Source organism: Chiloscyllium plagiosum, chromosome 12, assembly GCF_004010195.1.
Source record: "Chiloscyllium plagiosum isolate BGI_BamShark_2017 chromosome 12, ASM401019v2, whole genome shotgun sequence".
Taxonomy (NCBI): domain Eukaryota; kingdom Metazoa; phylum Chordata; class Chondrichthyes; order Orectolobiformes; family Hemiscylliidae; genus Chiloscyllium; species Chiloscyllium plagiosum.
The window spans coordinates 10,007,703-10,023,565 of record NC_057721.1 but is presented as its reverse complement, the minus strand read 5'-3'; the positions used below and the strand labels follow the sequence as shown (position 1 = coordinate 10,023,565).

Sequence of the window (15,863 nt, the reverse complement as noted above, 5' to 3'; positions counted from 1 at the left end):
GCAGGGCGGGAGGGCGTCAGAGGGAGTGCGGGGGGGGGGTCAGAGGGAGTGCGGGGGTCAGGTCCACTGAGTGAAAGCCACAACAAGCTGAGTTTGGACTGTGAAGTCCTAGGAGTAAAAGGGGAATTATTCCTGCTGCTCCTGATTCGTGAGAGGCGAGAGGTTCACAGCAGAACAGAGTCAACTACTTGTGCCTTGTTCTGGTCTGGTCTGGTCTGATCCCGAACAGCAGGAATGCGAGATTCCTTCCTGCAAGTCAAACAACCAGTTAAACCCATTGAGCCCCCTCACTGCTTCTGGTAAGAACCTGGCCGAGGGCCTGAATCAACCCCTTTCAACACAGCAACTAGGAACAGGACAAGTAGCAATGAGGGAATCACTGGGTGCTGGATGTTAAAAACTTCTCTTCACATCCATTCTCTGGCTGCCTAAGGAGTGGTCTTTTCCAAATTCAAATCTCCCAACTGCACCTCAACCAGACATTGTCACAAGCCGAGCAGAACTATAACAAAATTAGCAGGCATTCAACATGAACCTATAAAAATGATCTGCTGACACCCAAAAAGCTCCAATCAACCATTGAAAAACATGTTTGTACTTGTGGAGTATGCAATCCTTAGGAGAATGTCTGAACACGGTGCAGGTCCAGTGTGCACACGCTGGGCCTGGATGGAGCAATGGTAAAGGGCAGTTCCTCGAATTCCCAAAAGCAGACACAAGGTGGCCGTGGAGATCCTGGAGTTGGGTCCACCATCTCCTTAGCCCGTGCTTGCTGTGCCTCCATTGCCGTGCTTTTGTTCCATATCCCTTATGGACTCTCAACATCCACAACAGCAGGGGGCAGACGGCCCCAGAACTTGCCCACTCTCTGCGCAAAGTCATACTCCCTGACTGTACTCCGGAATGGCCGATTATTAACACTGGGCCCGCGCCCCCCCCCCCCCCCCCCCTTCCCCGTCAGAGTGTCACCCACCATAAAGTGAAATGCTCCTGAAACACCCTCCAATGGATACGGGCTTCTTGCTGAATGACCTGTTCCCCTTGCTCCTTCCCCTCCCTCTTCCAGAGGCTTGTCCTGTTCTGTGTGGCCTCTCTTTACACTCTTTGTCAGGCCCAATTCCAGGGAGAAGGCCCAGCTGACCTTTGAACATCAGCCATGGAGGGTCTCGGCTGCCAGCAAGAGACCAGTGGGATAGACTGCCCTATGAAGTGCCAATCAGGCACTGTCATGGGCAGCATGGGTAGGGGGATGGGAGAAAAGCACTGAGCCTCCCAGTATGCCCACTTTCCCAATGCCAGGTCCCATGGGCATCAGGTGCCTGGTAAAGAGGGGACATCCTCCCCACCCCGGGAGCCTGAAAACAAGCGTTGGCAGGAATTACATCTCATGTTCCCCAGATAGCAAGCCAGCCAGTCACTGCTGGATTTATATTAACAACAATGAGCGGAGGTCCTGAACTGGGGATTTGATCTCTCAACTTAAAACGGCCTCATTTGGTAGCAAGCCAGAAAGACTGTTCATTCAATTGAGGCAGAGGTGGGAGAGCATTGGCACAACTAAATGACCCTTGCCATGAATTGTGGCACAGGGAATGGTGCCAAATACCACCCACTTTTATTACACTATATATAATGTATTTTAACCCACTTCCATTACCATTAACCTGCTAAATTCAAAAGGAACAGAGGCCAAATTGAGACAACTCATCGAGGTAACGTTTGTGCCCCAGCGTCATGCCAGTGAAACAGAGTTTCAGTCCTCCAAAACCCTACATCTCCTTCAAGACCAAATGTAGTCATTTATTTGAGGAATGAAGGAATGACTCAGAGGACCTGTCAAAAGATCCAAACAGGTTCAGCGCTTCAATGAGCTAAAGGCAAAGAATGAATATTACTCTGAAGATTTAACATAGCATGTATGTGATGATGAAGGAAATGAGAACGTCTACGCTGGAAAAAAGTGTAAGAAATGGAATAACAAGCAAAATTGAAGTGAAAATAATAGTTATGAAAATTGTAGTTGAAAAGTATGGCGCTGGAAAAGCACAGGTGGTGAGGCAGCATACAAACAGCAGGAGAATCGACATTTCGGGCATAAGCCCTTCATCAGGAATCTAGCAGAGCAAGTTCAAAGGGATGAATGGCCTACTCCTGCCCTAAACAAGTCCTATGCTCCAATATGATGGGAGAACATAGCAATCTAGTAAGATAAATCCATTGACAAAGAACTCCAACAAACGCCATTCTTCCTTCTTATGAGGTGATAAATGATGTCCAGTTCTATGCAGCATTGACCATAGCAACACAAAAGAATCATAGCATCTTAAGACACAAAAGATAATTGTTTGATCCATCACGCCATTCAGTTATTGACATTGCCCAATGCCCGATTAATTTCTCCTCTGTGTGCATGTTTATATGTGTGGAAATTCCCTTTTGAAATCACAGAAGCTCCCTGTTTACAATTAAAAAAAATCACATTTGCCATCCTGGTCCTTTCTCCAATTGTTTTAAATCCTCATCCTCTAGTTTGTGATCTTCATGGCAGTGTAAGCCAGTTCTCATTATTTTCTCAGTCACAATCCTTCACTACAAGTGCACAACGAGTTGCATTATTATTGGTGATGGAGTTTGCAGTAATTTGAATGATGCACATACCATGGATGTCTCTTAATTACAAGCATGGGAGATTTACCAGAATGCTGACTGAGCTGTAGGCTGGGTCTGAAGATGGGTTATACCCGAAATGCCAACTTCTCCACCTCCTGACGCTGCCTGGCTTGCTATGTTCTTCCAGCCTCCTGTCTGTCTATGCTGCGTCCCTTTGAGCAATGAAAAGTGATCTGATGGGGGGGGTTGAGGTATAAAATTATGAGGGGCATTGAATGGGTGGACTGGAAGGTATCTTTTTCCACGAGTTATAGGGTTCAATAACCAGGGGCCATTAATTTAAGGGAAGAGTTAGAAGCCTAAAAGGAGAGTTAAGAATTTTGGTTTCTAATCAGAGTATGATGAGAGAGTACTGCCTGAATGGTTTGTTGAGTCAGAACCCTTTGTAACATTAAAGCAGTATTTAGATATTCGCTTGCATTGCAATAACTTTCAGGCTTTTGGGCCAACAACTGAGAAATTGGATGTGTTAGTCAGATCTATAATGTGACACAGGCATGATGGGCCAAGTGGTCTCCTCTTGTGTTGTCAATGTCTTTGAATCTATGGATTTAGCAAATCTCACATACAGAACAAGGTGCGCTTCGTTTTTAAAAAAAAAACAAAAAAAAAGTGATAGACACCTTATGGAATAGGCCAGAACATTTCTTGTATCGCTCCTCCCAAATTTCAGTATTGCCATCCAAATTATCTGACAATATTCCCAAGGAGGTATGTCTGTCGCCTCTAGTTTCCCTTTGTTTTGCAATTAAAAGAAGGACCTGAATTTACATCACTTCCTGCAACCTGTCAAATGCAATATAATGCTGTATCTTATACCATTTGCAGGTTATCTTTCATTACCATGCATAGTCAGCAATTCCGCAGAGCACAGAATGTGATACGTAATTCCAAAACAGAATGGTGTTTTTGTACTTGACATTCTACTTATGGTTGTCACACAGCAAGGCAAGTCCAGTAGGCTATGAGTTCCGCCCAAAGGGACCACTAATCAAGTGATTAACCTTTACCACCTGTGATTCAAAAGAGCCAACAAGGCAGATATGCAGCGAAATAAATCACAAAAGACCAAGGGGCAAGATCGGGGTCAGAGTTCAACAGATGGAGGTCTACATGCTGAAAGCTTCTCCTAAATGGTGCACTGACTTTACAGCAGCAGCTTCCATGCAGAATGATACTGTATTAGGACATGTTAGGATATTAATTGCCTCCAGTAATAAGACTCAAGAAAAACCATTCCAAACGTGGGTAGCAGAGTTTTGAATAAGCTGGTGTGGAATTTCCCCAGCTCCTGAACAACGTGAGAAAGTATCACGCGAGATGAGCCAATGAGGAACCTCGTACTGTCACATTTTCTAACCAAGAGTCAAACAGTGACAGGACAGTCTCATGAGCGAGCGGCTGAAGCGAAAGAATAATTGTGGAGATTGAACCTTTCTGTGTTCATTCATGCGGGCTTCCTGAACCCAGGGAAGGTTCGATAACCACTCTTCTGGTGAATACACTCAATTCTCTCCTCACAACAAATTTATGTTGCCTTGAGCTGGCTACAAAACCCTTGAGTTTATCTCCCTGGCCAACAGGGAGACTCGTGAGTTAGTTTTGACAGTGCTAGTGTGGACAAAGCTCATTGTGGTTACAGGTCAACACAAAAAGGGAGGTAACAATCCAACAGTTAAATTTCCACTCTGTCGGATTCTCAATTGGACTGAAGTTGAATGGCTCTCATCAAGATTCCAACTGTGCTTTTCGAAATCAGGTCGCTCACCCAATGAGTGACGTCGAATAAAAGCAGAAACTGGGGGAAAAGCTTAGCGGGTCTGGCAGCACCTACGGAGAGAGAGCAGAGTTAATGTTTTGGGTCTAGTGACCCTTCCTCAGAACTGACAGCAGTTAGGACAAAGTCATTTTTTATGCAGAAGATAGGGTGAGGAATAAATAATAGGTGGGGATAGAGCCCAAAGAGAGAGAAGAACAGGCAAAGGAGTGGACAAGAATCAGCCTAGGAGACTGAATGGCCGCTGATGAGGACTGTTAGTAGCTAACAATAGATTGTGGGTAATAGCAATCCATGTGGTAACAAGGCCAGCTGTGTGAGGGTACAGACCACGGGAGGAGGTGTCTCCAGCTCTAAAACTGTTGAACTCGATATTGGAGTCGAGAAGGCTGCAGCATTCCCAAGTGGAAAATGAGATTCCAGCTTGTGCTGAGCTTCATTGGAGCACTGCAGCAAATCTGAGACAGAGACTTTGGTCAGAGAACAGGCCGAGGTGTTGAAATGGCAAGCAACAGGAAGCTCAGGGTCCTTTTTTTTTCTGCAGGCAGAACATAGGTGTTCTGCGAAGCATCCATCGGGTCTACACATCATTCCCCCAATATACAGGAGACCACATTGTGTGCAGTAAATACAGTAGACCAGATGAAGGGTAATGCCCGAAACATCGATTCTCCTGCTCCTCGGATGCTGCCTGACCTGCTGTGCTTTTCCAGCAGCATACTCTCGACACTGATCTCCAGCATCTGCAGTCCTCACTTTCTCCTAGATGGAGTGAAGTTCAGGTAATGTGCTGCTTCACCTGACATTGAACCTTGTGGCTATTCCCATTGCCTTTTGTCCCTCATCAATCCCATAAAGCAATAATCTAGATTTATATGATGTGGAGGAGCCGTGGGGGTGGACAAAGTTAAAAATCACACAACACCAGGTTATAGTCCAATCGGTTTACTTGGAAACACTAGGTTTCAGAGCGCTGCTCCTTCATCAGGTAGCTAGTGGGACAGGATCATAGGACACAGAATTTATAGCACAAGATTATAGTGTCATACACTGATGCGATATATTGAACAAAGCTTCCAAATAAACCTTTTGGACTATAACCTGGTGTCGTATAATTTTTAACTATACTTATATGGCATTTTCTGTTTTAAAAAATGAGATGTAAACCAGGATAGGATACACACAGCCGAGTTTAAATTTACAGAAGGTCGAAGTTATTGGAATAAGAGTCTGGTCGCTGCTGACTTCATGTGGCACTGCTCTCGTCCCTTTATACTCTGCAGCCCATATCAACTGCACCACTTCCTCTATTGCCCTGCAACAGACTGGGCAATGAAATTGTAAAGATGGAATGCTGTTAGGTTTACAGTAAGAGACCTCCGTGGTGATGAGTGCTGTCAGCTTATTAATGTGCCCTCAAGTGTCTTTTACTCTGCATGTGCTCATAACAGCTCCTTCCAAAAGGCATGGACTCCTTTATAATAAAGGAGCAAGGATGAGTCACTCTTAATATTGTGCTATGGGACTCTTTGCCAGGTCCCTTGGGGGATCTGTGCGGTAGCACCTGCGAACCCTCAAACTTGATACAGACGCAAGTCGCAGTCTAGAAATCTGAGCTGCGACTCCGATGCACTTCCGAGGGAGTGCTGCACGGTCAGTGATACTGACTTCTGAATCACTCAGGACTCAAATGGATGTTAAAGGTCTCAGAGCAGCATCTTGAAAAGGGTGGGGAGTCATTCCCAATGTCATGGTGAATTATTTATCCCTCAAACCCACACAAGAAACAGGAATTATTCTGTTGTTATGACATTGCTATTTTTGAGAACTCTCTGGGTGCAGACTGGGTGCCCTGTTTCCTACATCATAGCAGTGTCTACTCTACAAGCAAGTATTCATTGGCTGTATAGTGCTTTGGAAGGTCCGTGGATTTGTGAAAGGTGCTACAGAAATGCAAATTCCCTTTTTTACCCTTTTAGCTGTTTTCATTGACATTTAAATTCCATGTATCCCTGTGGGGGAAAAGAAACCCTTTGAATCTCAACTTATGTTGTAGGCCTGAACTTTATTGCTGCTTCCTGTAATTTCAACACTCAGGTAGATTAAGAAGCATTGTGTCAATCAAAGCAATATATAGATGGTTGATAAAAAGTGTTCAATAACGTGGAAGATATGTTAAAATACAAAAAATACTGGGCAAACAACACTTTTACCTTGACAGAGACATTCACATACGACAGATGTTGCATCACACAAGGGCATTCAAGGTTTATCAGGTTAAAAACCTTAGTACGGACCAATCACTTACTCAGAAACATTGTTACAGGGGTCAATCGGTGTCGCAGTGAGCACCAATGCTGACGCATACATTGTGATTCCAACACAAAGTACAGAAAGCTTTCAGAACTGGAACACTTACAGACTGTCAAAAAGGTTAAAAAAAACAGAAATTTTCATTAGGCTTATTCCAAGAAAAAACGATCACAATAATGGAACCAAACAGCTCAACTCTTCCGCTGGATTTCTGAAGAACTTGCACTGTGACAGAGATAAAGCAAGATCCTTAATCAACTGCAAACAGTAAGTTGTTCAATCCATTTGCTCTTAATATCCAAAGAATAATGTACCCATGGGAGCAATTAAAGGATAATAACGTTTATACTGGTGCTATGAACATCTTGGCTGTTGATGTAAATTCAGTACTAACTTTTGAGTCTAGAGCAACAAATCAATTCTCTCGCTATTAATTCATTCTTGGATCGACGCAGAGACCCTCCGCAGTTTGGAGCTTCCCACCAGCTGGGCCTCAACCCCCTTCCCCAGCTTAAAATTATTTCCCCGTCCCTACTTGCCCACCAGCATTCTGAGCTTCTGGTATCTCTGCACAAAATGCTATTTTAAGTATTCCTTGGGAGTCAATTCCGAGCAAAAAGCTGCAGGTTCACGTGCCCCTCCCAGGAGCTGGCCATATGTACCGTGCAGTATTGATCAGAGGTACCGTCATTCAGATGAGGTGTTAAAGCGAGATCCCACCAGTGCTCTCTGGTGGATGCAAAATTGCTTGTATTCTGTAAGAACAGAGGGGGGGGGGGTTCTCCACATCTTGGCCAAAGTTCACATCTCAAACGACATCACAAAAGCTCATCATCATTAGATTTCTGTTTTTTTTGTGAAAGCTTGTTGTTGCATTTCCTTTATTAACTTCACTGGTTATAAAGCTCTTTGGGACACCTCCCACAGTTGTGTGGCAATGCTATACAAATGCAAATGGTTTATTTCTCTTCACCAGCTTAAGCGGCACTGCATGGTGTACAATAAGATGGCCCAGCCCATCCTCTCACAAAACTAGAAGGATTCATAAATGTCGGCTGCATCCTCTCAAGAATTAAAAAGTTTGCATTATATTTAAATTGACAACCTTTAGCCATTTTTGATACAAACCCTTAAAAGGAAAGGATTCTTGTGCAATCTTCTGCTTATCTTCATTTCTGGGTTGTGAATGTCACTTGCGAGACAGTAATTTATTGCCCACCTTTAGTTGCTGGTTTGGTACAGTTGGGTTAAACCAACGCTTTCAAGAGCAGTTAAGAGTCAACTGTGTTGGTATGACTTTTGAATTACACATCAGCCAGACAGGAGGAGGATGGACGATTCCCTTCCCTAAAAGGATATTTGTCAAGAGGTTGGATTTTTACAACAATTCCACTGCTTTGTCATCAGTTTCATTGATAAAATCTTGGTCTTTAAATTTTAACAGTATTCAAATGGAATCTGAACTGACATCATCGATATTAGTTCCAATTTTGAACTATCAATAATATCAACACTGCATTACCTACCTATTGCACCCATAAATAATATTCATAAAACTTAGAAACTGCCAGATTAAGTAAAGAATCAGCGAAGCCAAGGCCTTTTGAAATTATCCGGCCAAATTATTTTGGTATTTGGTTAGTCAGTTATTTTGATGTTACTAATAATATGTCTCTCCACAAATACTTAGACGGATGTCAAATTGCAGCAGTTACAAAAAAAAACTTTGCAGCCTTATTGATCTTTTGTTTTTAAAGTGAGCCAGGATGTTAAATCATGAATTAGAGCCTCCTACTAATGTCAGGATTTTTAATCATCGCATCTGGTCTGCAAATTGTCATCATGAAAAGTCTCCTCTCTCTGCTGCTTAAAAGGATTCAATGTAAAATGAATTTACAAAGTGTTTACTGGCTTTCGTAGGCTCACAAATGAAAAACAAACAGAACCAATCTTGAATTTCACGACTTCTAGTATATCGGAGAAGCCTGAATGAGTGTGGGAAATGCTTTTAAAGCTGGACTTTAGAAAGGAAAGACTTGAAAAGCTGTAAACATTCTCTGCTCACTGATTAGCACTGCTGCCTCACAGCGCCAGGGACCCAGGTTCAAATCCAGTTACACATTTGCCCCGTGTCTGCATGGGTTTCCTCCGGTTTCCTCCCACAGTCCAAAAAATGTTAGATGAATTGGCCATACCAAACTGCCCACATAGTGTTCAGGTTAGGTTAGGTGCATTAGTCAGGGGTAAAACGTAGAGTAACAGGGTAGTGGAATGGACCTGGATGGGTTACTCTTCGGAGGGTCGGTGTGGACTTTGTGGGCTAAATGGCTTGTTTCCACAATGTGGGAATTCTATACTAAAAAAAGTAGGGATTCCATTAAGGCAGAGAAGGCTGGAGTGAGAATGATAAGTGGGGACTGGTTCCGAGGGAGTAAAGAAGGAACTTCACTGGCATAATGGTTGGTAATTAGAGAACAAAGATTTAAGTTAATGGGCAGCGAGCAGATTTGGAAATTTTTTTTTCCCTAAACACAACAATTGTCAGGTCTAGTGTGCAGTACAGCTTGGGAGAAGCAATTTCAAAGAGGAATTGGATAAATTCTTGAAAAGGGAACACATGCAGGGCTATAGGGATAGAGCTGGGATACGGGACTAATTAGACAACTTGTGGCAGCAAATAGTACTGCACTGATAAAGGAATTCTCAGTGCGGACAATTTGCACAATGTTCTATCAAGACAAAAACCACAAACTCACTTTGTTAAAAAAAAGTGTCACAGTAAATTACCACTCAGCTTTCAAGATACAGGCTTAGAAGGAATACTGGGAAATTCCAGAAATGTTTTAGATCTCAAGTTTGGCAAACGATCCAACCACTCTTTTCGCCTCATGAATAGTCTTGACACAAGCTTTTCTTCCAGTTTGACAGTAACCTATTTCTGCAAGAAGATTAATATACTTACAGTTGTATCCTGCAAATCTTATGACTGCAGAAAGGGGAGTGAACTATATACACAGGCATTTTCAGCAATCACCACATCAAAACGAACCTGATTAAGTTGTCGGGACACTGAGGTCAGCTGTTGGTTGAAAATCCTACAATGCCAAAAACATTGGGGGTCAACCACCCAGGGTATGAGGAGCATCAGTGACAAGGCTACTATCTGACTAGTTTTAAAGAATGCAAATGATTATACAAACTGGCACAATGCGAAATATGGGCAGTACAAAAGCAAGTTTTTTTCTACTTTACAGTTCCCAATCAGGCCACCAATAAGTGTACGAACTGCACTGTTACACAGGCAAACTTAGTGAAAGAAGTATTGCATTCCACCAGCCTCATGCAGCAAACAAAAAAACTGCTACCAGATGTGATTTGGGAAAGGCTGCTGCAAAGCTTCCATATTTAGATCCAGGGCAGACAGCCAAGTTGAAAATGGCGGGTGCAGCTCTGAGGAGTGCTACCTTTCAGGTCAGATGCTTAACTGAGGCTCCGTCTGCCTCCTCAGAAAGCACCTGATTCCAAAACACTAGTCAGAAATGAATTTAAATTCAATAGCAAGAAGCAATGTAGGGTCAGAAGGCGTAGCATCCATGTGGGTAGAATAAGGAACTGCAAAAAGAGAAAAAGACCCTGATGTGGGTGGTGTAAATGCCTCTTATTAATAATCAGAATGTGGAGAGGAAAACAAATCAGAAGGCAGAAAAAGCAAGTATGAAGGGCACGATTGCAATAATCACGGGGGACGTCAATATGCAGTTGGACTGGGAACAATCAGGTTGATAGCAGATCACAAGAAAAGGAATTGGGGGAATATCTACAAAATAAATTTTTGGAGCAAGTTGTGATATAGCCTGCTAAGGAACAGGCAATTCTGGATTTGGTGATGTGTAATGAGGCAGGGAGCTGAAGGTGAAGGAACCCCTAGGGGGCAGTGACCAGAACATGATAGAATTCACCCTGCAGTTTGAAAGGGAATCAGATGTAACGTGTTACAAATGAGTAAAGGTAACTACAAAGACATGAGGGAGGAGCTGGCCAGAGTTGATTGCAAGGGGAACCTAGCAGGGAAAATAGTGGAGCAGCAATGGTGGGGGTTTCTGGGGATAATTTGGGAGACACAGCAGAAATTCATCCCATGGAAGAAGAATCATACTCAGGGGAAGGCGAGGCAACCATGGCTGGTGAGGGAAGTCAGGGACAGCATAAAAACAAAAGAAAAAGCACACAATCTGGGGAAGATTAGTGGGAAGCCAGAGGATGGGAATCCTTTAAAAAACAAGCAGGGGACAACTAAAGAAAGCAGTAAAGGGCGGGGGGGGGAGGGGGGAAAGAGAGATGAATCATTGAACCACTATAAAAATGAAGCTGGAGAAATAGTATTGAGGAACAAAGAAACGGCAGAGGAACTGAGTACGTACTCTGCATCCGGTTTCTCAATGGAAGATACCATTAGGGGTGGCACGGTGGCTCAGTGGTTAGCATTGCTGCCTCACAGCGCCAGAGACCTGGGTTCGATTCCCACCACGGGCGACTGTCTGTGTGGAGTTTGCACATTCTCCCTGTGTCTGCATGGGTTTCCTCTGGAGTGCTCCAGTTTCCTCCCACAATCAGGTGGATTGGACATGCTAAATTGTGCATAGTGTTAGGTGCATTAGTCAGGGGTAAATATAGGGTAGGGGAGTGGGTCTGGGTGGATTACTCTTCACAGGGTCGGTGTGACTTGTTATGCCGAATGGCCTGTTTCCACACATTAGGGAATGTAATCTAAAAGAACCACACCAGCAGCTCACCAGAACTTCAGAAGCGTCGGGGGTAGAGGTGAGTGCAGTGGCCATCACTCAGGGGAAGGTGCTAGGGAAGCTGAAAAGTCTGAAGGTGGATAAGTCACCCAGACTAGATGGGCTACGTCTCATAATTCTGAAGGAGATAGCTGAAGAGATTGTACAGGCATTGGTGGTGATCTTTCAGGAATTACTGGAGCCAGGGAGGGTCCCAGAGGACTGGAAAGTGGCTAATGTAACACCCCTGTTTAAAGAGGGGAGGGAGGCAGAAGTCAGGAAATTATAGATTGGTTGGCCTGACTTCAGTCATTGGTCAGATTTTACAGTCCATTATTAAAAGGGTGAGATTGCAGAGTACTTGGAAGTGCATGGTAAAATAGGGCTGAGTCAATGCAGTTTGGTCAAGAGAAAGTCAAACATGATACATCTGTTAAATTCTTCAAGGAGGGTAATGAGCAAACTAGACAAATGAGAGCCAATGGAACAAGATCTATTTAAATTTACAGAAGGTCACTGACAATGTGTCACACAAGAAGCTGCTAATTAAGAGCCCATGCTGTTAGGGACAAGGTACTGGCATGGATAGACAGTTGGCTAACTGGCAGAAGACAGAGACTGAAGGCAAAGACTTTGGAACTTCCCTTCATGTTATTAGCTGCCAGTCTTTCCCCGCAAATCCTCTTTGCTCCTCACGTGTCTTGTTTTACCACCCCGCCTCAGTCTTCAGTATTCCTCTGGGTTTTCTACCACCTGTCAGAAGTACACATTTTCTTGCTCATGTTCATTTCTACCTGCTTTATCATCCGAGGATCTTTGGATTAGTTTGTCCTCCCTTTCCCAGAGGGAATGGATGTTGACTGTACCCCAACCATCTCCTCCCACTGTTCCAGTCAATCCAGCTCAGCTCTGTTCTTACCCCACTTTGCTTCATGTGTCACCAGTTCCAGGTGTGTAATACCATCTTAGAACAGATCAATAGAACACAGAACAAACAGAATTAGGACACGTCTTCCAAGAATGACAGTGGTGGAGTAGGCAGGTTCTGGGCTCAGCCTGAGGCTCGTCCTTTCTGACAGCCTCTCGTTTTCTCTTTGTTTTTTTTTTATATTTTAGCTTTATTTTTAAAAGCTCTACCTTGGGTTGTGAAGAGAATAGCGATGTTGTGGCAGCAGTCAGAGGACTGGACTGGGGATCTGGAAGGATTTGCCAGCAGACTAGGGCCCAGCGAAGTCAGCCTATCGAGCCCAGCAGTGCACGGAGAGCAAGGCCACATGTGGGGAGACTGCACGCTACAGAAAACGTTTATTTTTTAACTTTATTTCTGTATCTTCCTAACTTATACCATGAAGAACTATTTTTATTTGTCTATTTTTGCACCTAATCTATTTTAGTACCTAAGATTTTGTACCTAAGATGGCTCCATGTGGTGACACTGTTCACTTCACTCCTGTACTTTGTACTGGATAACATTTGACAATAAAACTAATTCAATGGAAAATATCTACTTCAAACTGTGTTAGATCAGAAGTCACATGACACGAGTTTATAATCTAACAGGTTTATTTGAAATCACAAGCTTTCAGAGCACTAGTCTGTCATCAGATGAAGTAACAAAGGGACAGCCCTCCGAAAACTCGTGATTTCAAATAAACCTGTTGGAGTATTAAGTTGGTGTTGTGTGACTTCCAACCTTGTCCACCCAATCCAAATCCAGCACCTCCACATCAACCTGTGTTGCTATTGGTCTTATAGTACAGATGGCAGTGTCACTACCTCAGAACAAGAAGGTCCAGATGAAATCCCATCTACTCCATGGATGTGTTTCTGAACATGTCTGAACATTCCTGATGAAGGGCCAACGCCCAAAACATCAACTCTCCTGCTCCTCAGATGCTGCCTGACCTGCAGTGCCACACTTTTCGACTATGTCTGAACACAATGCAATTTAGATATATATGTAGTCAAAGACCACATCTTAAAACTTTTCTGCAATTTTCATTGTTGCCTGAAATGGAAAAAGACTGGTTTAAAAACCACACACTGTCGACTTGTTCCTGCACTTTTTAAATCCAACTCACCTGACGTTCATTGCAAGTGCTGTTTTCATTTCAGTCGATTCAAACAATGGGGCAACTCTAGTTATAGATGAGGTGGAGAAAGGGGGCTGTGTACAAAATGGAGATCTTGCCTGCAACATGGAGCTGATTGAAATGGTGACCGGTTATCAATGGCAACGACCTCCTCACCTGCCTGCTAACAACTATGCAATCAGCTGCCAAGTGGCCGAACAGCTTGTGGATGAGAATGTTTGAGGCAGAAGCCATCAGACTGCTGAAAGGGTCTATGCTCTCAAGTTAAAAAGAAATCTCAAGCCTGAAGGAGGCCAGTGTATTTCCCCCTCATCAGTTGCTAAAGCTTTAAATTATAAATCAGACACCTTTGTAAGTGGGACACAGTCACCCTGTGCCCTTTGCAAACAAGTGGGAGTAGCTGGAGAAGGAAGATGGAGGAGCAGTGTTTTTATCAGCACAAGAACCAGCTCAGCAAACCCTATAGACAGGGACCACTGAACTGCGTTCCCCTTGCACCCAAGTTTATTTTGTATGTGCACGTACAGGAGGGGTTTTATAAACAAGTTGAGTTTTAACGAGTAGAGTTATACGTCAAAAATTGCTTATCTGTAGCTAGAGCTGAAAATGTGTTGCTGGAAAAGCACAGCAGGTCAGGCAGCATCCAAGGAGCAGGAGAATCGACGTTTCGGGCATGAGCCCTTCTTCAGGAATCATGATTCCTGAAGAAGGGCTCATGCCCGAAACGTCGATTCTCCTGCTCCTTGGATGCTGCCTGACCTGCTGCACTTTTCCAGCAACACATTTTCAGCTCTGATCTCCAGCATCTGCAGTCCTCACTTTCTCCTATCTGTAGCTAGAATCTATATATTTATAATAAGCAGCCGGTCACTCATGTTCAGTACAGAGACCTGCTCCATACTTTCTGTCAACCCAAAAGATAGATGAATTTGGAGGTTCTGTGTGCTTTTAAAATTTCTTTCTCTTGCGTGATGGCTCTTAGGAATAGCAAGGCTTGATTTCCAGTGTGCTACCCTACCAATGAGGTGTAACAAACTAATTACTTCTAAAGGAATACATGGGCTGCTCGGTACCTGCTAAAACCTCACCCCTCACCCCCAACAACCCCAGTCTAGTCAGTGGCAACATTCCAGGTAAGGTAGAAAACTCCTGACCTGACAGCCAGAGGGGTCAGAATGATCTCCCAGTGGTTAACCTCCCTTCCAAAATTACATGACAATGGTACAAAGTCTCCTTAAACATTCGTTGCTTATTTGGATTTAGTCACCATTAAACGCATCTGAAGGAATACATGAGAAATAAAAAAAGATTTAGCATCAAGCTGGGTGCCTGATTTATAATGCAGCCATTCCTGCTTCAAAGCAGCATCAATGACCCAGCCTTAGGGCACACGCTTTCAGGAACACTTTATCAAAATATGACAGTAAGTCTTACCAGATTTTTAAATTAAATGGGGGACACATGCATTCCAACCAACACAGAATCTCACAAAATGATACAACACAGAAGGCAGCAGTTCTGCTCATCATGACCCTGCTGGCTCTTTGACAGTTCTGTCGAAATCATCTACTTCGCTGCCCTTTACCCTGGACAGTACTGGGTCATTGTATGGGTAGAAGTAGTTTGTGTGCCTCATGCAGTATAGAGTCATACAGTCATAGAGATGTACAGGACAGAAACAGACCCTTCGGCCCTACTCGTCCATGCCCAGCTAATCTAGTCCCACCTGCCAACACCTGGTCCATATCCCTCCAAACTCTTCCTATTCATATACCCATCCAAATGCCTTTTAAATATTGCAATTGTACCAGCCTCCTCCACTTCCTCTGGCAGCTCATTCCATACACGTACCACCCTCTGTGTGAAAACGTTGCCCCTTAGGTCTCTTTTACATCTTTCCCCTCTCACCCTAAACCTATGCCCTCTATTTCTAGACTCCCCCACCCCAGGGAAAAGACCTTGCCTATTTACCCTATCCATGCCCCTCATGATTTTCTAAACCTCTATAAGGTCACCCCTCAGCCTCCGACGCTCCAGGGAAAACAGTCCCAGCCTGTTCACCCTCTTCCTAAAGCTCAAATCCTCCAACCCTGGCAACATCCTCGTAAATCTTTTCTGAATCCTTTCAAGTTTCACAACATCTTTCCAATAGGAACAAGACCAGAATTGCACACAATATTCCAATAGTGGCCTAACCAATGTCCTGTACAGCTGCAACATGACCTCCCA

At 43.8% G+C, this 15,863-nt stretch overlaps 2 protein-coding genes across 3 annotated transcripts in view; one reads left to right on the top strand and one right to left on the bottom strand.

Moving 5' to 3' along the window:
* Window positions 1-15,863, bottom strand: part of wwc3 (WWC family member 3) — a 186,774-nt gene that overhangs the window by 133,547 nt on the left and 37,364 nt on the right. The gene's annotated exons all lie outside the window — the stretch shown is intronic.
* LOC122554974 (putative claudin-24) overlaps window positions 6,808-15,863 on the top strand; it is an 82,909-nt gene continuing 73,853 nt past the window's right edge. For both annotated transcript variants that reach the window (XM_043700449.1, XM_043700451.1), the window contains exon 1: window positions 6,808-7,027. The gene's annotated coding sequence lies outside the window, so the exon portion shown is untranslated. The remainder of the gene's footprint in view (window positions 7,028-15,863) is intronic.